The sequence below is a fragment of the Malania oleifera genome, chromosome 8, assembly GCF_029873635.1.
Source record: "Malania oleifera isolate guangnan ecotype guangnan chromosome 8, ASM2987363v1, whole genome shotgun sequence".
Classification (NCBI taxonomy): domain Eukaryota; kingdom Viridiplantae; phylum Streptophyta; class Magnoliopsida; order Santalales; family Ximeniaceae; genus Malania; species Malania oleifera.
This window is the reverse complement of record NC_080424.1, coordinates 47,004,663-47,028,488: the sequence shown is the minus strand read 5'-3', so window position 1 is coordinate 47,028,488 and position 23,826 is coordinate 47,004,663.

Sequence of the window (23,826 nt, the reverse complement as noted above, 5' to 3'; positions counted from 1 at the left end):
TTAACTACATTTAAACCCTAATAAAAGGTTTTCTCCAAAAAGATATTTCAATAATAATAATATAGGAGAACCTAGGGTTTTCCTATTTCAATGATTTTTGCACAACTAGAATGTATATGAAAAATGTGTATGATGTTCTCCAACAAAGATTTATGCAAGTGAGAAATACTTGGAGAATCTAAGAGTTAAGCTCAATAAAATGTTTGTGCAATAAATAAATTTTCTCCCGAAGAATATTTATCAAGGAAATAATTCAGGAGAAATGCAAACAATACTCTCAAAGATTGATTTTCAAAAAGTAAGTAACAAGTGAGAGTATATGCATGTAAATACAAATATAAAGCCCAAAATAAAATACTCTCTTTGAAAGTGATTTTGAGATAAAACAAGTGAGAGAGAGTTGGAGAGATTTGAATAAAATATTTTGCCCCAAAGAAGAAATTTTTGCAATAAAAACAAGTTGGGGGAACTTTGATTAACAGAGGATTAGAGAGAAATTTAGAGTTAATCAAAGTTACTAATTTGGAGTAATGAAGGAGTATTTATAGAGTTTGTGAAAAATATGACCGTTGGGGACACACTCAGTATTTTGGAAAAGTTTAATTAAGTTTTAATGATGTTTTAAACCTTTTAAAAAATTCCAACCCAGGAGCACCGGTCAACCAAGATAGGTTCGGTCGACCGAAGTTCTTAAGGTTTGGTCGACCGATACAAAAATGAACTATTCATTCGGTCGACTGGACATGTATGTCCTAAGGGTGATTTTCCATTTTGTGAGGTTCGGTCGACTGGGAAGATTTGAACTAAATGGCTCGGTCGACCAAACAGTTGGGGCATCTCCCAAGGACCCTCGGTCAACCAGAGCGTTGGAGTACATTTTTTTCTGGGTCGACCAGGAAGTCAAAATGTTGACTTTAGGAGGGTTCGGTCGACCGGGGCCATTTGAACTACAAGAGTTCGGTCAATCGGATTGTGGTTAACTAGTTGACCTGGTCCGAGTTCGATCAACCGGGGCATTTTGTGCATGGTAGTTTGGTCGACCGAATGTGCACATTTTGTGCATTTCGGTCCTATTCGAGCCAACGATCACCCTATTTCAAATTACCAAGTATAGGTATGCATGAGTGAGTGTCCGAAGGTCATTTCTAGGTCCTTTTTGAAGACACCAAAAAAATCCGGTGTTGTTTGTAAGCTTTGTTTTAGCCCCGATTTTGACCCTTGATCTATTCCAAAAACTTTGTATGATTTTAGTATATTTAGAAAAAGGTTTTTGGTGAGATGTGATGGTCCTTAGGGTCTATCTACGGTCATTCTGAGCATTCATACACATCATGCAGATGCATGCATTATTACAGACCAAAGATATAAAAATTAAATGCAATTACATAAAACACAAATGTCTTCGTCTTCTTCTTTCTTCTTTTGCTCTTTTGACTTCATGGAATGCTTGATCGTATAGTATTTAAGTCCTACAAGCTTCCATCGTTGTTTCCTCATGTGTGTGTTAAATAAATGGACCTATTCACATGCTAAATACACACATAAGAAACATGTGCTTTGTCAGCATCAAAACAGGGATCGAACTCAAAAAGTCAACACCTTCTGAATGTGTATCACCACCTACTATATTTGCCCCCTCATCTTGATCGTCATCATTATCGCTCTAAACTGCGTAATCTTTGCCGTGGAACACCCATTTTGTGCACCTTTTCTCCATTCCAAAGTCTAACAAATGTAAATAGACCAGATCAATGTGTTTGAATGTTATGTTTTGGCGTTTCTTGCAAGGACACCTTATTCTATTGGCTTTGTCTGCACGAGGACGCGCGAACTCTATGAAATCATGTACCCCTTTCATGTATTCTGGAAAAAACCTACGCCGAGCATTCATCCAACTCTTATCTATGTTCATTAATTACCCTATAATATGTTCAAGTAAATGGTGTTCATTATATTCTCATAATGTTTATCATGCATGCATCTTGAATCCTATAATCAACCATCATATTCTAAAGGGTAAAGATCCTATCCCATTCAGGAATGTTGCATTTACATTGTGATTAATCGCTCAAATTCCTTCATCATAGTCGTTATAAATTTCGGCAGCATCTCCCTATGGCTTTCAAAGTACACGAGATGGGGGAAGTGAAAAGTTTGCTAGTTTTCCATCACTAACAAATTGTCACAACACCCCACTATGCACCCAAAGAACACAAGTAGAGATGCACTCGAAATATATAATGACAATTGACAAAGCATGAACGATGACAGCAATGTAAATACAACTTCCTGAACTGTCCACATTGGACAATCCAAGAATGGTTGAAATACAAACATTACTAATCGTAAGTGAAACAAATAATTAACATGTTCAAGTGATTATTAGTCAACATAGTATGACTAATAATCAATTGAAATATAACAATTGATTTGTCTTGTATGTACGATTAGGAATGAATGTATAGTAACCGTTCTTGGACGAGTCTAAGCTTCAATGAATACATGAAGTTTAAAAAAAAAAAAAAAAAAAACATGCAAGGGGCTACGATTTCAGGCTTTGGTTTTGAGGAATATAAGACTTATCTATGCATTGCATGTACACATTTTTTTTTAATAATATGTGTAAGGACGATCAATTTTATCTAATGCAATAGATGACTTAAAATGACATTTTTTTCAAAGTGGTGTAAACTTGTTTCCTTTTTTAAGGATTTTTGATATAAAATAGTTAGAATGGAGAATAGCTTTCATTTTTACTAAATCGAAAAATGGAATATCGCACCAAAGCAAAATGCCAAAATACTAAAAACTAGTAGAATTGCACAAGAAATATTAATATAAATAGAGGAATAGAAGAATTTCACAAGCAATAGAACTAAACACAATAAAATAACATTATTCCATCACCTTGAAGCAAAATACTACAATTTCATTGGAAGGGCAATCTCAAATAACACATTGATCGTATAATCAAAATGTGTGAGTAGCTTAAATACCAAAAAAAAAAAAAAATGAATACTAAAGTTTAATGATTGCTCATATAACTATTAAAGAGAATATCTAGTTGGCAGGCAATGTAACTAAATTTATATATCCTTAAAGTGATTGTGCTTACTGTACTCTCTAACAAGTAACCCTATAAGACAGATTTTCAATACTTAATTCACAATCCAATGGCTAAGAATACTTTAAAAATTAGGTATTGAGAAGTATCATATTGCCTTGTATCTAAACTAGAATACACCTTTGTAATGCATATGCTACGAAAATATATTGTATTAGTACGTAGGTGTGATAAGCATACTCAAATTGTAAAACAACCTTATCAAAATCAACTTTTGAATTTGAGATTACTTGATTCGATTCTAACATGGCCTACATATTGTTACCAAAAACACATTAGGATTGATTTTTTTTTTTCTTTCTTGATAGTCATAATAATCCTCATACAATCATTTAGTATATAGATAAATATGTTTTTAATACAATATTGATGAATTTAATCCCAAAAATTTCCATGACCTATCATCAATACTATAAGCGCAAAGAAGGAAAACGAAACGGAGAATAGAACAAATAATGGAAATAGAAATGCAAAGACTATTTAGGTAAAAGAGACTTAATTTGATAGACTTAATTTGTGAGCTATTTTAGATGATAGGAAATGAGAGATCATTGTCAAAGCTTAGGTGAATAATTTATACCAATTTATTGTTAGAATTTTAATGGTTAGAATTAACTGTTTGTTCAATTGTGGAAAATATTTTTCATTTTTAATTGTTTAAATGATTGCAAAATGTCATTTTCTTTTCAAGTTTTTAAATATTTGTGTATAAAAGTTCAAAAAGAAGAAGAAAAGATTTTGTTTTGGTGGCGTACAATTTTGAAAAATGCTCATATAAAATAATTTTCCCATAGGTTAAGAAGAAGAAAAGATTTTGTTTTGGTGGCGTACAATTTTGAAAAATGTTCATATAAAATAATTTTCCCATAGGTTAACTTTTTAGTAACCTATTAAAGCCTTGAGAGAGCATTTAACAATGAAAAAGAGTACAAATTAATATTGAAAAGTTTAAGATGTTGAAGGGCAGAAGTTAGAGCTTCAAATATTTGTTTCTGACCATGAAGGGCAACCATCTTTACATTTTGGTTCAAAGTTAAAGTTTCAAGACTTCCATGTCAAATCTTTAGGCATAACTGTATAGAGAATCCTAGTGTTATTGTTTCACATCCATCAAATCAACCACAAATTTTATGACCTCACTATTATGAAACACATTATAAATAATTAAGATAATTGGTCAAAGCCAATAAGTCAGGCGATGAACTCTCACATGCACACACAAGCATCCACACACACACACACACACACACACACACACATACAAGTATTAATGGTGAAAATCATCATGTAAATATGAATAGTGTAACTTATTATTCAACCAAAATACACTTATTGTATGTTTTCAAATGCCTTGAATTTAGAATTGTATTAAATTTGAATAAAATGTAGTATAAAATTATATTCAAATTTGTCCAAATCCACCCAAATCTAAATCCAACATCTAAAATTCTTAGTCCCATGCAAGTATTAATAGTGCAAATCATTGTGTAAATATGAATATGGTAACTTATTATTCAACCAAAATACACTTATTGTATGTTTTCAAATGCAATGAATTTGTAGTTGTATTGAATTTAAATAAAAAAATAGTATAAAATTGTATTGAAATTTATCCGAATCTAAATCCAAGATCTAAAATCCTTACTCCCAAACACTACTTTAATTTTGTCATAAAGGAAACACAATCTTTTATAAGTAAATTTATTTTTTAACTTAAGTATGAATAGTACAAATTATCATATAAATTTCATTTTATAAGAAACACATTTCTTTTTGGATATAATATTTACCATATCATACTACCACACACAAGTATGAATAGTGCAAATTATCATATAAATATGAAAATAGGATAAATGAGAGTTCAATTAAATTAGTTTCCCCATCCTATGAGACTTCCCTGGACAAAGTGATAGTTTTCCAAACTTGCAAATTCATTTAGAACTAATTTTAGGGCTATTGTAAAGATACCTATTGAATTTGGGATAGGATATTAAATGCCCAGCTTCCTAAATTTTGATATATTGTCGAATTGTCATCAAGTGATGGGTGTATAATTCTAAAATAATCAATATGCTCAGATAAGCTTACAAGATTTGAACCCCAAACAATACACATTGATTCCCATATCAATATGCAAAACACCTAGAGGAGCTGCTTTTCCACCAAAAGGAGCTAGCACAATCAATGCTGGCCACACTAAAGAACAACTTTGTCAATCTAAGTGAAACCTTCTTAAGCCTCAATAAATATATCTAATCAACCACAATACAAATGAATTCATCACCGTGTGGCAAGCCAAGGTTTTGAACTCCACCTACACAAAACTATGTAAAATTATAACCACTTGTTGGCCGCAAATTTCCTCACCAGCTAGCTTTGCACTAATTGAGTTATACATTCACAACTCCATCCCCAACACTGCTCATGTCATCTACAATAGTTCCTTGATTGATGTCATCTATAGTTGGTCAGCTCTAGGTTAGTATTCAGAAGGATAATATTCAGGATTTGGAAATGGGTATGTGACTTAAAGTAAACTCGACATAATATTACACAACATTTTCTTCAAATCCACAAAAATTCAAATCTAATTCGCAAAATCTACTCCCAAACACAAGTTTAAGGCATGAGTAATTATTAATCAATAAAGATACAAGGTTAATAGTGTCATACTAGCACTACCCTAACACATTGTATATTGAACTCACACTAGTGTTCGATACCCAAACTTTAGTTAAGTTCATTGGGGAGTTTCTTAATAATATCCCTAATTGTTTATAAAATGAATCAAAATGACATTCCTGCATACAATCTTGATTAAAAAAACAAAGGCATCAAGGCAATGTAACCCACACACATGACAAATTCAGGTGGCGAATGAATTAACAGTGGCCAAAAATAAAATAAAACCTTCAAAAATGGTTTCTGCACCTAAATTTGTTGGATTCCAAACTATAAATACCAAGTGCTAGTTTGTAACCCTTAGTGCTGATAAGAAATCACCAACCAGTTCTACCCTATTGGACACAAACCACTGAACAAAATAGTACCTAATAATGGAAGACAAACACATTCATGCAATGCAAGAAAAGAACCATTCAAGCAATACAACAGCAACCATCAAAATCGAACATAAATAATGCATCAAATCAATTCATCAAATTATGACCTAATTCTTTCCATGCTAATTATTGATTCAATCCCCATTAAGTAAATTCAGCTAAACAAGATAGTTGGCGATATGGGGCATGCCCAAACTTTGTATTCAATAAACACAAACAAATATTATTCTTCTATTTGAACAATTAATCAACCAAAAATAAGTAATACCAACAAATTAAATCAAGTCTGAATTTTTAGCTACAACAGCATTTAATCTCAATAGAAGTTTAAATCATTTGAGTCATTCACAAATCAATTTTGATCATTCATAGCATTCCCAAATCAGATTTAAATATTCACAGTAGATAAAATCAAGAAATATATGCTAGAAAGTAAAAATATAAAGGGAAAGAAGAACCTTGAGATTTTTTACAAGTTTTGACAACGTGCCTACGTCCTTGTGACGGCCACGGTGACTCGCAGGTGGTGGCTTGCGGTCTAGAGTAGGGGGAGACTAGGAGAGAGGATCACCGAAGCAAGAGGGGTGGCTTGTGGCCGAGAGCAGGAGGAGACTAGGAGAGAGGATCGCCAGAGCAGGAGGGGTGGCTTACGGCCGTGAGTAGGGGGAGACTGGGAGAGAGGATCGCCGAAGCAGGAGGGGTGGCTTGCGGCTGAGAGCAGGGGGAGACTGGGAGAGAGGATCACCGGAGCAGGATGAGGGGAACCAGAGGAGCTGGAGCAGTGGCTTGCGGTTGATCGAAAGCAGGGGGAGACTGGGAGAGAGGATCACCGGAGCAGGTGAGCAAGAGGAGGAGCTGGCACGGTGGCTTGGGGGGGAGAGCAGTGGGAGATCGACTGGGAGCTAGAGAGGTTCGCGGGAATAGGTGGAGGGGAAGGGGAAGAAGCCAACTGGAGAAGGAGGTAAAATATCCCGCGGAACGCAATAAGGGTTTTTGGGCATTAGAGACGGTTTCAAAACCGTCACAACTACTCTTCGTTTACTTTTTTTTTTTTTTTATAAATAACAAAGCATTAGTAACTGTCCAAATTTGTCCCTAATAAAAAAATTCATCACTAATAAGACAACAATGGTGACGAATTTATAAATTCGTCACTAATATTCTGAACTTAAATTTTTTTATATTTTTTTAAAAAGGAAGTATTAGTGATGAATTTTTAGATTCGTCACTATTAGTCTCTTATTAGTGACGAATATATAACATTGTCACTAATACTCTAAATTGAAATTTTTTTTATTTGTTTTGAAAAAAGGAATTATTAGTGACGGTTCCCAAATCCGTCACTAATAAGAGACAAATAGTGATGAATTCATAAATTAGCCACTAATACTCTGAACTTAAAATTTTTAATTTTTTTAAAATAGGTAGTATCAGTGATGGTTGTCGATCGTCACTAATAAGGGCCAATAGTGACAAATATGTAGAATCGTCACTAATACTCTGAACTTAAATTTTTTAGTAGTAACGGTTGTCAAATCCGTCACTAATACCTTTAATCAAATTTATTTTATATTTTTTAAATAAAAAACTAGTAGTGACATATCTCCCAATCCGTTACTAATACCCTTTACTTAATTTTTTTTATTTTTTTAAATAAAAATACTAGTAATGACGGTTTCAAAACTGTCACTAATACACCATTATTAGTGACGGATATCCCAATCCATCACTAATACCATTAACTAAATGTTTTTAATATATTCATAACTATTAGTAGTGACAGTTTGTTAATTGTCACTAATAAGTGACTTTATTGATGAATTTAATCCGCCAATAATACCAGAGAATCGTCGCTAATATTTTCCTAGAAAAATTTTTGTGTGAAAATTATTTACCGTGCAATTTTTAGTGACGAAAGTATTAGTGACGGTTCTAAACTGTCACTAATAGTTTTGTATTAGTGAGGGCTACTAAAACCGTCACTAATGCTTACACTATTAGTGACGGTTTTAAAACCGTCACTAATACTTTCATCACTAAAAACCTATTTTTTTGTAGTGTAAAGAGAAACTACACATTAATATCCTACTATACAATTTAAGTGTGTAACTCTTAGGTTATATGCAAGTATGTAAAGGGTATAAGTCAGTGCTAATCATGTCCTAATAATCCATATTCAAAAAATAAAATAAAAAATTCTCGAAGTATTTTCTCACCCCCCCCCCCACCAACTAATGTAGAACATTGTCTTCAATGTGAAAGCATAAGGGAAGTAGAGCGTACTTGGGTGGAGAAGTAAAGGAAAAGAAAAACTGAAACTAAGGAAAAATGTACTTAGAAATTAACTAAAAATAAAATAAGGTTAAACAAAATGAAAAGAAATGAAAAAAAAACATCACAGTCTGTCTGGTAGAGGCTTTGGAGGAATTTTATTTAGTGGGTGTAGGTGTATAAATCGAACCAGCGAGTCTCCAAATTTGGGTCACCAAAATGAATCTGTCTTGTTACCTGCACAAAAATTAGCCTCAAATAAATCAATATGTTTTAAGCTACCAGACAAATCATGTGTAAACTGCCTTCCTTGTTTTAACAAGAAAGGATCTTTATTCAACATATTTTCTAGGAAATTCACTTCTTTAAGAACCGGTCTTTGAGGCAAAGTTGTCAAAGCAGTTACCTTTGGTTCTTCAAAAGCATCAACATTAAAATTTTTACCTGGTTCCTTAAAAGTTAAATTCTCACCAGTCTGCTCACCCTCTTTATCAGGTGTATCCATCACCTTACCACAGCGGGGATTTACTTCAACATTGAACTCCTTGACATTTACTCTAGTAAGGAGTGACGGTTCCATAAATTTCAATCTCTGAGGGTAAGGTGCTAGAGGTTGATACTCCTTACTGGTCTCGGTCTCCTCATTAACTGACTTCTTCACTTCTATGCTTACTTCCTCTGATTTTTCTTTTACTTCATCTGTCTTAGTCATAACTTCGAGTGTCGGGACAACTATTGATCTTTCAATTAGTATCTCAGGTTAGGAAACTTCTTTTCCACTTCTCGAAGTAATAGCGGCCTCCACTATCTCAAGAAAAATATTATGTATTTGTTGCTGTTGGTGCTGGTATTCTTGAGGATTAGGCTGAGGTTCTATTAGAAATTCCCTTTTTTCATAGATATTCAACTACGTGCTCAACTCATTAATGGTGTCCCGCAATTCATTCATGATCTGAGTGTTAATTTGCATATATTCCTGAAGTGTATTAGCCACCTATGCCAAGCTATTCTCAAAAGATGTCATTGGTGAAACAGGAGCTTCATTAGGTAGAAATTCTGGAAGTGCGTAGCTCTGATAGAATTACTGTGGCTGATACTGAGGCAAAGGAGCGTCTGGATAATATGTTGGCTCATATTTACCTCCACCACTATTTGTGCTGATAGGTTGTACTGTCATGGGTGCCTGATCATATCGTTTGTTCCATTGTCGGACACTTTCAGCTAAGTAATCAAAGAATGATAGTGCCCGATCCGGTTCCTTACTGAAGTGTTCTCCATTGCACATAGTTTGGACAATTTTTTTGCAATCAAGAGTAAGAGCTGCATAGAAATAATTGACTATCCTCCATGATTCAAACCCGTGATGTGGACAAGTACTTAGTAGATCCATGAACCTCTCCTAGTAAGCCCAAAAATTCTAGTCGCCCTTCTGGATAAAATGAATGATATGTTTCTGCAAAAATTGAGTTCTTTGTGAGGAACAAAACTTATGCAAAAATTCACGCTTCATGTCAACCCAATTAGAGATAGAGTGAGGTCTTAAAGAATTAGACCATATCATCATCTTATCATTCAAAGAGGCAAGAAATAAACGAAGTCTAGTAAATTTATCAATTCTAGTACAGGAGAAAAAAATATATTACAAGTCAACTTAAACTTCGTCAGATGCTTATAAGGACACTTGGATTCTGTCCCATAGAACTGAGGTATCAATGACGTCCTCCCGCACTGAATCATGAAATTAAGTGTGTCATTAGGTAAAGCAGTATAAGATGGTGCGGTGGTGCATGTAGGTTGCAAAAAATCCATAAGCGTGCATGGTGCAGGTGCAGTTATATTTTCTTCAAAACTCTTTTTTTTTTCTTTTTTCTTCTTTTTTTTTTCTTTTTTTAACTTAATTTTTTTTAATTTTTTTTCTTTATGAGAAAAATTAAACTAATGGGAAAAACATTAGTTTGAAACTAAAACTGACATTCCACGGCAACGACGCAAAAACCTTGACTCACTTGAAAAATGAGCAGCTCATAAGTTATCCTAAGTATAAGAGTTCAGTCGTATAATAATTAGCCCAAAAGTCATATCGTCTCCTCAGCAAATGCAATTTAATTCCAAATTTAGTATAATTCCAAAAAAAAATAAGAAAAGAAAGTTTTACTGAACATAGTTCAGATTCAGTTCTTGGAATGTTTGAGATTTTTGCAATGAAACTTAAACTTTAACTAAAAATTTAATACGCACAAAATAACTAAATAAATGCTAGATTCAATACCAGAATAACGAAAGAAATAACCTTACAATTGTTCAATAAAATTAAAATTTTAACTTTAAACACAAGCCCAAACAAGATTAAATCCTAACAAGATAGAACCATGAACCTTAATAATAAAAACACCTAAGAACGATTTAAATTCTAATAATGCTCCAAATAAGAGAAACAAACTGATTTTTTTATAATAATTTATAACCCAAATGAATATTTAAGATTCAAAAGGAGACTTTAAAAAAAAAAAAAAAAAAGACAATCTAAACTCAATAATTCAAAATAACTCAACCAAATTGAAATTCGAACAATGACTTTGAATAAAAAATAAAAAACAAATAAATATAACCCAATCAACACAAATAAACTTAGTACCTTAATGACTTCAATGGGAAATAACAAATTAAAATAAATAAAAACTAAGATTTTGAATAAATTAGAATTAAAAATAAATACAATCTAATAACTATTTAAATTCCAAAGATATACTTTAAATAAAAAAAATTGAAATTATAATTAAAAATAACTTTAACAAGTATTAAAGAATAACAAGGGAGAGAGAGAGAGAGAGAGAGAGAGGCTTCACGACTGCACGTTGTTTTCCCCTCCAAAAGCTACTCCTGCCTACCCCCAAAAAAAAAAAGCTAAAGAAAACTTAAAAAAAACCCTACTAAAGCTACCCCCTTTGACTTGTCAAAATAAAACTAATAAATCCCCCCTTTTTTACAATTCCGCCACCAGTAACTTGAAGGCTAGCACATGGCAAGGGTTGCCATCATGTGGTCACATCACCTTTTTTTTTTTTTTCTCTTTCTTCCTTTTGTTAACACATAGTCGGTTCTGCACTTCAAGCCTGATTTTAACCTTCCTACAACCCGTATTTCTCAAAATATGAAGTAGTGTTGATTTTTGCTTCAAATAATTGCCTTGCGATAAAAAATACCAAAAATTCATAAATTACACAATAAAACCCAAATATTATAAATAGAACACAATGTTAAAATATTGAGAGTAATTAGGCATTTAGTTAAAAATATAATTCTTAATGCATGAATTAAATGCCTAATTACGCAATTTAGGTGCGTAACCAACCGCTAGTTTCGACACATCTGGTTCGATGTGACGGACGTGTCGAAACTAACCGAAGTTAGTTTGGACCTCGTATGCCCAACATGGACACCTAAGTGCTTAAAATGAACTAAGTTTACTAATTTTATATGTATTCTAACTTTACTTCTAAGTGGGTAAAAAGCTTTTGAGGAGGAGTTTTTTGGCTCCGTCAAAATCTGGTACATCCAGTTCAATGTGATGGATGTGTCGGGACTGACCAAACTTAGTTTGAACCACGTATGCTCGAATTGGACACTTGGGTGGTTAAATTCAACTAAGTGTACTAAGTTCACCTCTAAGCATATAATTTTCCATTGGCATGGAGTTTTTGGGTACGGTTAGTTTCGACACGTCCAATTCGATGCCACAGACGTGTCGAGACTGACCGAACTCAGTTTGGATCTCATATGCCCAACTTGGACACCTGGGTGCTTAAAATGAACTGAATTTACTAAGTTTGTATGTATTCTAACTTTACTTCTAAGTGGGGAAAAAACTCTTAAGGAGGAGTTTTTGAGGACTATCTGATCCGACACTTCCAGTTTGATGTGACGGACGTGTCGGGAATAACCGACCTTAGTTTGGACCTCGTATGCCCAAATTGGAAACTTGGGTGGTTAAATTCAACTATGTATACTAAGTTCACCTATAAGCGTATAATTTTCAATTAGAATGGAGTTTTGGGCACTATCTTCGGCGCGTCTAGGTTGATGTGACGGACGTTTTGGGACTGACCATGTAATGACCCAAAAATTCATGCCATTTTATTTATGTGCTATAAAATCATATTACCCTGATACCCCTGATAACATCTTCTATAACATCTCTGTTCCAACACGGCACCAAGCAATCCCTATTCATAAGATAACACAGCTACGCAGCGGAAAACATAAAATCATATAACTATAATTACAATACCAGAATTCAGTATTTTCTAAAAGCATATATATACATATCTCTAGTATTCACCACTAGATCAACTATCTATACAAAATACACCTCCCAACATACACTTACCCTACAAACAGGGCAGTACAAGATCCCCTCTATCTCCGAGTCTAATCTGTTTGTCTAACTAGATCGCCTTAAATGTTTAAATTACTAGGATGAGACAACTCTCAGTAGGACGAAATATGCTATTATCAGTGTGTGGTTACTAATTTCACATGAACAATATACTTTTAATCAACTGAAACTAAGATAACATGTAAAATAAAATACAATATAACTCACACTTATTTGGCTTAAAATACAACTGTTTTTGAACTTTCTATTTAATCATACTTTTAGTATCTATAAGTATATCTGCTATTTCTGTAAATCTGTATGAATATACGTAATTGTGAAAACTTCTCTAGATGGATAATTGTATGTCATGATTTGACCCCTCGGGACAGGGTTGTACGGTTTATAGGCACGACTTAACACTGTTTGGCCTACCAGGATAAGTCAATTGAAATCTCTATCGTCAGATCGGATGCCTCAACCTGGACTACAGGGGAGCCTGCATTCTCTCCCAAAGTACGATCAACTACTCATAAAATCCTTACACTATCTGAGATATATGGTTGCACTCTATACTATAATAGCTATGGTACCGTGCTCTGTAATATGATCTGGTCCATCAGGGTCTGATACTATATAATACTATTATATATCTTATTGGTTTACCATGATTTTGTTCAACTGTAACAACCATGATTCTACAAAGTTGTATTAACCATAACGTTGTAATAAACTGATCTATATAAATTGTAATAATTGTATGTTATGGTTCTGTAATATCTGTATATCATGGTTTTGTAATCTATATATCATGGTACTATGAAAACTATATATCTGAGTAAAACTATATATCTGAACAAACTGTAATATCTGAATAAACTATGTAAATCATAGTTCTGTAAAACACCGAAAAGCCATAGCTCTGTAAATAAAACTGTATAATCTGTGTATCATAAATCTATAAAACTATAGAATCGTATTTCTATAAAAGCTTAGTAGAATTCTATACTATACTAATATTTCTCATGCCACACAAATAAATAAAACTCATTAACTATAATTTATAAAACTATATATTTTCTCACTTTGAAAACCCATAAACATATACTACACTTTTCTAGTAAAAATTTCTAATTTGACTGGCATAGCATATTTCCCTTACTTGACTAATTGAACTCGTTTACTAATTTCTAACTCACTCCTACAACATTCATGATTTCAAATCCTGAAATTATACATACATACATACATATATATATATATATATATATATATATATATATATTCATAATTTCCCAAACTCTAAACTATTTATCATTTTTACCTAGGTTCTCGACGAAACACCCACTAGGATCCTTAGCTCGTGCCTATGGTGTTTGCACCAAAACTTGTATTTCATAAAATCCTAATTCCTCAGTTCAACCCCAAAATTATATTCACATCTGCAATCCTAAAACTATTCCTTCAAAAAATTAAATAAACCAACCATAAAAACCCAAAAAACATCCTTACCTCAGTTTTGGGATGGTGTCTGAACTCCTCAAATCAAAATTCAACTCTGGTAACTTTGTAGAGAATCAACCCCTGATCGTCTTGGTGGTTTCTAATCATCGATTTGGGCTTAAATCGAAGTAGAATTTTACAGAGAAGTGAGAGGGCTTTCGTGGGTTTAGAGAGAGAGAGAGAGAGAGAGAAACAAATTTATAAACCAAATGAGCTTACAGGATTTTATACTTTCAGCACTGCAAGAGAAAACAGTCACCGGTTTTCTCTGACTCTCAGAAAATCTTTGTTGGTTTGCCATTTAACCAGCCCAAAAATTACCATTTACCCATTATTGACTCGCAGTAAAATCCCAAAATCGTCATCGGTTTTCTTCCTCTCCAGAAAACCATCGCTGGTTTTCTCCTTCCCTAACCAAAAATCCTTTTTTTCTAATTTCTTTTATTATTATATTTTTTGGGTCTCAACAAACCACGCTCGGTTTGGACCTCGTATGCCCAATTTGGACACTTGAGTGTTTAAATATGAACTAAGTGTACTAAGTTTGTTTCTATGTTAACTTTCCTTCTAAGTGGGGAAAAAGCTCTCGAGAAGGAGTTTTTGGGGACCATCAGATCCGGCATGCCCAGTTCAATGTGACGGACGTGTCGAGGCTAACCAAACTCAGTTTGGACTTTGTATGCTTGAATTTGACACTTAGGTGGTTAAATTCAACTAAGTGTACGATGTTCGCCTCTAAGCATATACTTTTCAATTGGAATGGATTTTATAGGCATTTTCAGAACTGACATGTCCAAGACAATGTCACGGATGTGTCGAGACTAACCACGCTTAGTTTAGACCACGTATGCCTGATTTGGACACCTGAGTGCTTAAAATGAACTAAGTTTACCAAGTTTGTTTCTATTCTACCAATAAAAACATTGTTATGTGAATTTGTTAGCTTTATTGAAATCCTAAGAGAGGGGGGGGGGGTAAATTGGTATTTTAAAATTTATCCCTTAGGTCAATCCACTAACAACAGTATTACACAAGCCTAAGGTCAATCTAATTCGTATAAACTAAATCAGTATATATTTTTAGCGAAAATTAAACTGCACTAGAAATTTAACCAAGCATGCACAATAAATTAGTAAAGAGGACAACACCAAAAATGTTATCGAGGTTCGAAAAACTGCCTACATCCCCACCATGGCTAACAAGCACAAGGATTACACTATAAGCTCACTTAGTAGGTGGAGCGGCACCTAAAACAATCAGGTTAATTAACATAGGGTTGACCTCAACCTTTACATACAATCTTTCCCGGGCTGGATTACCACCCCCTCAGGCCACGCCTGGAATACAATAGTATTTATCAATAATAAACTGGGTACAATGATTATGCTTCTTAATGAAGCAAATACGTACCAAATGTAATCAATCAACCACACATCAATAATATAGGAAATTGTAATCTCAGTGATGTGATTTTGTGCAAGCAAACACTCAGCAAAGTATAATCACAAATATGCTTAAAAGTGTTCTAACAAGTTATTTCTTTCAAACAAGAAATAACAAATCTCAATAATAGATTAGGGTTTCAAAGATGCTGATCAAATATTCAAACTAACTCAAAATATTTTCCTCAATGAAATAAGCACAAGAGTTGTTTGAAAAATATAGCTTGTAAAATACTTTAAGCATAAAAATTATAACTATAGGAATCTTGCAATAATAATGTAAAGATCCTCAAGCTATTGAGTTTTTCCAAAACAAGATTTATCAAATTTAAATATGTGGGTTAACTATTTGCTTAACTCTCCAAAATCAATAACAATCAACAACCAAAATATTGAGAGTATTAAGCAATCTATAACAAAGCAATAGCACAATAAGAAAATGCTAGTATTGATCAAAGGAATGAGTGTACGAGAAGATTTATAGTATAGGCAAGATAAACTTTTTTGGTTTGAGAGGATTTTTCACTAATGATTTTTCTAATCTCGTTCTATTCTTCACAAATGAGGCCCTATATATAGAAGTAGCCCAAATTATAATTGTTAAGGACTTATAGGACATTATTAGAATTGTTTTAAAACCATTTAGAAAAAATAACCCCGTTTAACCGTGCTTAACCGCTGTAAAAATAAAACAACCTGACAGTTTTCGAGTGGCTAAACTATGGTTTGGTCACCCAAATAGACTCAGTAGGAAAAGTTAGTTTTTGAAGTTTGGTTGCCTAAGAAAGAGTTTGGTCTGCTGAACCGAGGCGATTTCCATTCTATCCGTGTTTTGGTCGCCTAATCTAGAGTTCGGTTAACCGAACTCATGTGTTCGGTCAACTGTGAACAGTATGTGTATTTTTGTTTGGTTTTTTGAACTCAGGTCAACATTTTGACTAGGCCACGGTTCAGGCACCTGAGGTGTTTTGAACACAACAGGTTCGGTCGCTCGACCTCTCACAATTTTGCCTATTTAGTCAAATTCATTTCAATTCTTTCCCCTGATAATGTATGTGATTATGCAGACTATTTTGTGCATTTGTGTAGGGACCTAAGGTCTTTCTAAGGTTTATGAGCTTACCACAAACCTATAAGCATGATAGAGAGAGATTATTACAAACCTTTTTCCTATAATTACTATTACATACCTGAATTGAATAATAATATAAATTACAACATAAAATAATCTTCAGAGTCTTCAGGCTTTACTTCATGTGCCATCAATTGATCTTCTAATATAAACCTGCACACAAACTAGATAACAATCAAATACTTGAGTATTTGTCATTATCAAAACTGGATATGACCTACGAGGTGAACATTCTCCCCCTTTTTGATGATGACAAATACACCATAAAAAAATTAGGTATAGCCTTGAAAGGCTCCCCTTGACAATATGCATAATGTTAAAGATTTATCAATACAAGTATGACCCAATTTTTGCCTCTACACTTTTCCCCCTTTTGGCAACAACAAAAAGGGTTTTGAAACAAATAGTCATAGGCATTGGATATGATGCATTAATATATAAGATAGATTTGGGAAATTTTTAGAAATTTCGGCAGCTTGCCGTTTGAAAATAGGACATTTTTCCAAAAATACCTACATAGAAATGACCTATTTGAGTTTTAAAATTAACAGTTTTCCACAACTACTCAACCCAAACAGTTCAGTATGATCAAGACATAAAACATAAATACAATCATCATCATGCAATAGATATGAAGATTATGCATTTCAAAACACAACTAAATTCATAAAGTATAAACCAATGAAAGATTTAAAGTGATACCAATTGTTATATGAATTGTAGACTTAAGATTGTTAGAAAGCTCTCCCTAAGTTTATGCAATCTATCAAATATCTAGGAGGCATCTCTACTACTCTTTAGAACTAGCTTAGGTCTAATTTGTACGAACCTATCTTCTGGAAGTGGTTTAGTTAAAATATCAGCCCATTGTTCATTTGTGCACACAAAATCAAGTGCCACATCCCCTTTATGCACATGATCATGAATAAAATGATGTCTAATCTCAATATGTTTTGTTTGTGAATGTGAGATAGGATTCTTTGAAATATTCATTGCACTAGTATTATCACATTTAATCGATACTGTATCATAGTGCAACCCAAAATCCACAAGTTGTTGTTTCATATATAGAGTTTGAGCACAACAACTACCAGCCGCAATATATTCTGCTTCAGTTGTGGATAAGGCAACTGAGTTCTGTTTCTTAGAGAACCAAGAAACTAGAGATTGTCCTAAATAGTGTCACATGCCGCTAGTACTCTTCCTATTAATCTTTCTACTGGAAAAGTCAGCGTCAGAATAACTAACAATCTCAAAGTTCATATGCTTAGGATACCATAATCCTAACTCTATGGTTCCAACTAGATACCTAAGGATTTGTTTAATTGCTAATAGATGAGATTCCTTTGGAGTGGCCTGAAACCTAGCACATATGCACACACTAAACATAATATCAGGCCTACTAGCTGTAAGATTTAGAAGACTCCCAATCATACCACGATACAATTTCACATCAGCAGGGATTCCTTATTCATCTTTATCAAGTTTGATGGAAGAACTCATAGGAGTACCAATAATTTTACCATCTTCCATATTAAATTTCTTTAGCAAGTCCCTGACATATTTAGATTGGCATATAAAAGTTTCATTTTTAGTTTTTTTAACTTGCAGCCCTAAAAAGAAACTAAGTTCACCCATCATGCTCATTTCAAATTCACTTTGCATGCATTTGTCAAACTTATTAGACAACTCATCGTTAGTGGCTCCAAAAATGATATTATCAATAAACAATAAGTATATCATCATTTTTGGATTTGATGAAAAGTGTGGTGTCAATTTTGCCACGTGTAAACTCATTTTCTAGTAGAAAACCACTAAGCCTTTCATACCAAGCTCTAGGAGCTTGTTTCAATCCATACAAGGCTTTAGACAACCGGTATACATGATCTGGATATTTATGATTTTCAAAATCGGGTGGTTGTTCTACATACACTTCTTCATTAATATAGCCATTACGAAATGCGATTTTAACATCCATTTGATATAATTTAAAGTTCTTAAAAGCAGCATAAGCAAGTAGCATACGAATGGCTTCCATTCTAGCAACGAGAGCAAAGGTTTCATTAAAATCTATCCCCTCTTCTTGATTATAACCCCAGGCAACTAGTCTATCCTTATTCGTAGTTACTATCTCATTCTCATCCTTCTTATTTCTATACACCTATTTGGTTCCAATAATTGTATGATCATTAGGCCTAGGAACTAGGGTCCACACTTTGCTTCTTTCAAATTGATTAAGTTCTTCTTACATAGACATCACCCAAGACTTATCCTCTATGGCTTCTTTAATATTTTTAGGTTCTTCTTGGGGCAAGAAAGCAAAGTGGCTCACTAGGTTTCTCGAGGAAGATCTTGTGGCTGCACCACGGGAAGGTTCACCTATGATTTGATCTATAGGATGGTTCCTAATAAATTTCCAATCCCTAGGCAGCTCCTGAACTTCATTCTTATTTTTAATATCTTCAAATGATTTATCATGTATTTCTAAGTTTTCATTCACATTGTTCTCAATAGATAGCTTTTCTAAGCATTTTCTAATGTCAATATCATCTTCATCATCTTTTTTAGAAAATGAATTAGATTCATCAAATACAACATGGATAGATTCAATGATAGTTAAAGTTATTTTATTGAAAACTCTATATGCTTTACTATTAAGAGAATAACCAAAAAAAATGACTTCATCATATTTAGAATCAAATTTCCCTAGATGCTCATTATCCCTAAGCACAAAGCATTTACAACCAAAAACATGAAAATAGGAAATATTAGGTTTGTGGTTGTTCCACAATTCATATGGGGTTTTATTAAGTGAAGGTCTAATTAACACCCTATTCATGACATAACATGCAGTACTCATAGCCTCAGCCCAAAAATATTTAGGTAGCTTATGTTCATTTAGCATAGTCCTACCCATTTCTTATAATGATCTATTCTTTCTTTCTACCACACCATTTTGTTATGGGGTCCTAGGTGCAGAAAAGTTGTGTGATATGCCCTCTAGGTCACAATAATTTTCTATGCTATCATTTTTAAATTTAGAGCCTCTAGCACTTCTTATGTGAGTTATCTTATAGCCTTTTTCATTTTGAATTCTCCTGTATAGCTTAGTAAGCTGTTCACATGATTCATTTATATATGAGAGAAATAGCACTCATGTGAACCTAGAATAGTCATTAACAATAACAAGAGCATATGATTTTTCACCTAGACTTTGCATTGAATTAGGACCAAATAAATCCAAGTGAAGCATTTCAAGTGGTCTAGTGGTAAATATAAATTTCTTTTTCTTAAAACTTGATTTTGTTTGCTTACCCATTTGACATGCATTAGAAATTTTATCTTTCACAAATTGTGTTTTAGGCAAGCCTTTCACTAAGTCCCTTCTTACTAGTTTTGACAACAAATCCATGCTAGAGTGTTCAAAGTGCCAATGCCATAACCAACTAGCTTCATTTATTGCAGAAAAACAAGTTACTTATTGTAAAGCTAGATTATCAAAAGTAGTAGTATATACATTTTCATGGCAATCTACAGTGAAAAGAATTTTATGATCTGATTTACTTTCAACTATGCATTTATCTTTTTCAAATGAAACCTTATAGCCTTTATCACACAATTGACTAATGCTCAACAAATTATGCTTCAAGCCATCAACTAATAGAACATTATCAATAATTAGGGAAGGATCCTTACCGATCTTACCTATGCCAATGATGCGCCCCTTTGCATTCTCGCCAAATGTCACGTACCCTCCATCCTTGGGAGTGATTGAAGCAAATTTTGCCTTGTCATCGGTCATGTGCCGTGAGCACCCGCTATCCAAGTACCACTTATCATTTGAAGAGGATGATCTCAAACACACATGTAAGAAAGTTTAAGTAATTGATGCTGGTCCCCAAATTTCGTTGGGTCCATAGGGGTTAGTGCCTTGATCACCTTCAACCATCCACACTTTCTTGATTCTCATATGTTTATTCTTAAGTGGAAAATCAAATTGGATGTGGTCGATTTTCTTACATTTAAAACAATTCATTCGACACCTTGGATCTTTAGGTGGGATTTGAGATTTTGATTCACGTGTAAAATGTCCCAAGTAAAGATTAGGTTGTCTAATATTTTCAACATCATTAAAACCAAAACCCGCTTTACTAAAAGAGTTTCTTTGGGCTTCAAGTAGTTTTTCAAAATTATGTTAGCTCTCAGTGAATTTAAAAACAATTTTGGAGCTATCCTCCAATTTTCTCTCTAGATCGACAATTTTCAAATCTTTTTCTTTCAAAATTGAAGCATGAGAAGTTTTTACAATTTCAAACAATTTTTGACCAATTTTCACATTTCATTTTCAACACATCATTTTCTTTGATAATTTTATTCAACAGTTTAAACACACGAATATATTCAAATTGAAATTCTTTATAAGTAGGCATGTTATCAGAATTACAATCATCATCAGAGGAATAATATGAAGATAAAGAATAAGAAGACAATACCTCATCTTCATGTGCGATCAAGTACAGGTTAGCAACCTCTGAATCACTGTAGTCTGAGTTTGAGTCACTGCTACTTAGTTTATCCCATGAAGGGCCTGCTTTCATGGCTTTCTTCTTTTTCCTAGACTCCTTCTTTAGCAAAGGACAATCAGGCTTGATATGCCTAACCTTGTTGCAATTGTAGCACGTGAGAGCATTTGATTTTTATTTTCTTCTACTAGACTCTCCCTTCTCAGAAACCAAATCCCTAGACTTTTTGTATGGCCTACTTTTCTTCCTGAAAAACTTGCCAAATTTTCTAGTTAGCATGACCATATCATCTCCAGAATCAGGTTCGTTGTACTCACTAGATGTATTAGTGGAAGTTTTCAATGCAGTCACTTTTCTCAACCTATTATGTTCATTAAGTCTCTCTTTTATAGCTAATTCATAGGTGATCAATGAACCTATCAACTCATCTAATGTCATGGCCTTAAGGTCTCTACCCTCAGAAATGGTCGTAGCTTTAACTTCCCAAATAGGAGGTAAGCATCTAAGGACTTTTCTAATCATCTCATATGTAGGATAGGTCTTTCCTAATGCATGTAGAGAATTTATGATGTGTGTGAATCTAGTGTACATGGGCTGAATGGACTCACCAGTATTCATCTTAAATGTTTTATACTCACTGGTCAACATATCAATCTTGCTATCTTTTACATCTTTAGTACCCTCATATGTGACCTCTAACTTAACCCATATCTCCTTAGCAGATGAGCATGCCATAACTTTATTAAATTCATTTACATCAAGATCACAATACAAATTATTCATAGTAGTGGTGTTTAAACTAACAACTTTCATATCATCATCATTATATTCTTCCTCAGTTTTAGGAACTCTAGTTGTACCCTTATTTTTCATAGGAACATAGTTACCCCTAGAGACAACTCTCCACACCTTCAAATCAATGTTCTGAAGATAGACGTGTATCCTCTATTTCCAGAAGGTGTAATCGACAACATTGAAAACTGGAAGGCATGTGGAAGAGGGTCTCTCAGGGAAAGGGATTACAGTGCTATGAGCCATCTAAATATTTTGCAAACTAACTATTAAGTCTAAGCGAGTAGGCTCTGATACCAATTGTTAGCTTTACTATAATCCCAAGAGGGGGGGGGGGGCGGTGAATTAGTATTTTAAAATTTATCCCCTAGGTGAATCCATTAACAGCAGTATTACACAAGCCTAAGGTCAATCTAATGCATATAAAATAAATCAGTATATATTTTTAGCGAAAATTAAACTGCACTAAAAATTTAACCAAGCATGCACAATAAAGCAGTAAAGAGGACAACACCAAAAATGTTATCGAGGTTTGGCAAATTGCCTACATCCCCGCTTTGGCTAACAAGTACAAGGATTACACTATAAGCTCATCGAGCAGGTGGAGCGGTACCAAAAACAACCAGGTCGATTAACACAAGGCTAACTTCAACCTTTACATACAATCCTTCCCTGGCTGGATTACCGCCTCCTTAGGCCATGCCTGAAATACAACAGTATTTCTTAATAATAAATTGGGTACAATGATTATGCTTTTTAATCAAGCAAATATGTACCAAATGTAATCAATCAACCACACATCAACAGTATAAGAAATTGTAAGCTCGGTGATGTGATTTTGTGCAAGCAAACACTCAGCAAAGTATAATCACAAATATGCTTAAGAGTGTTCTAACAAGCTATTTCTTTGAAACATGATATAACAAATCTTAATAATAGATTAGGGTTTCAAAGATGCTGATCAAATATTCAAACTAACTCAAAATATTTTCCTCAATGACATAAGCACAAGAGTTGTTTGAAAAATATAGCTTGTAAAATACTTTGCACATAAAAATTATAGCTATAGGAATCTTACAATAATAATGCAAAGACCCTCAACCCACTTAGTTTTCCCAACACAAGATTTATCAAATTTAAATCTGTGGGTTAACTATTTGCTTAACTCTCCAAAATCAATAACAATCAACAACCAAAATATTGGGAGTATTAAGCAATCTATTACAAAGCAATAGAACAATAAGAACTCTCAAAATACTAGTATTGATCAAAGGAATGAGTGTACGAGAGGATTTAAAGTAGGATAGGCAAGATAAGCTTTTTGAGTTTGAGAGGATTTTTCATTAATGATTTTTCTAATCTCTTGCTAATCTTCACAAATGAGGCCCTACATATAGAAGTAGCCCAAATTATAACTATTAAGGACTTATAGGGCATTATTAGAATTGTTTTAAAACCATTTAGAAAAAATAACCCCGTTTAACCGTGCTTAACCGCAGCAAAAATAAAACAACCTGAGAGTTTTCGAGTGACTGAACCACAGTTCGGTTGCCCGAACAGACTCAGTAGAAAAAATTAGTTTTTGAAGTTTGGTCGACT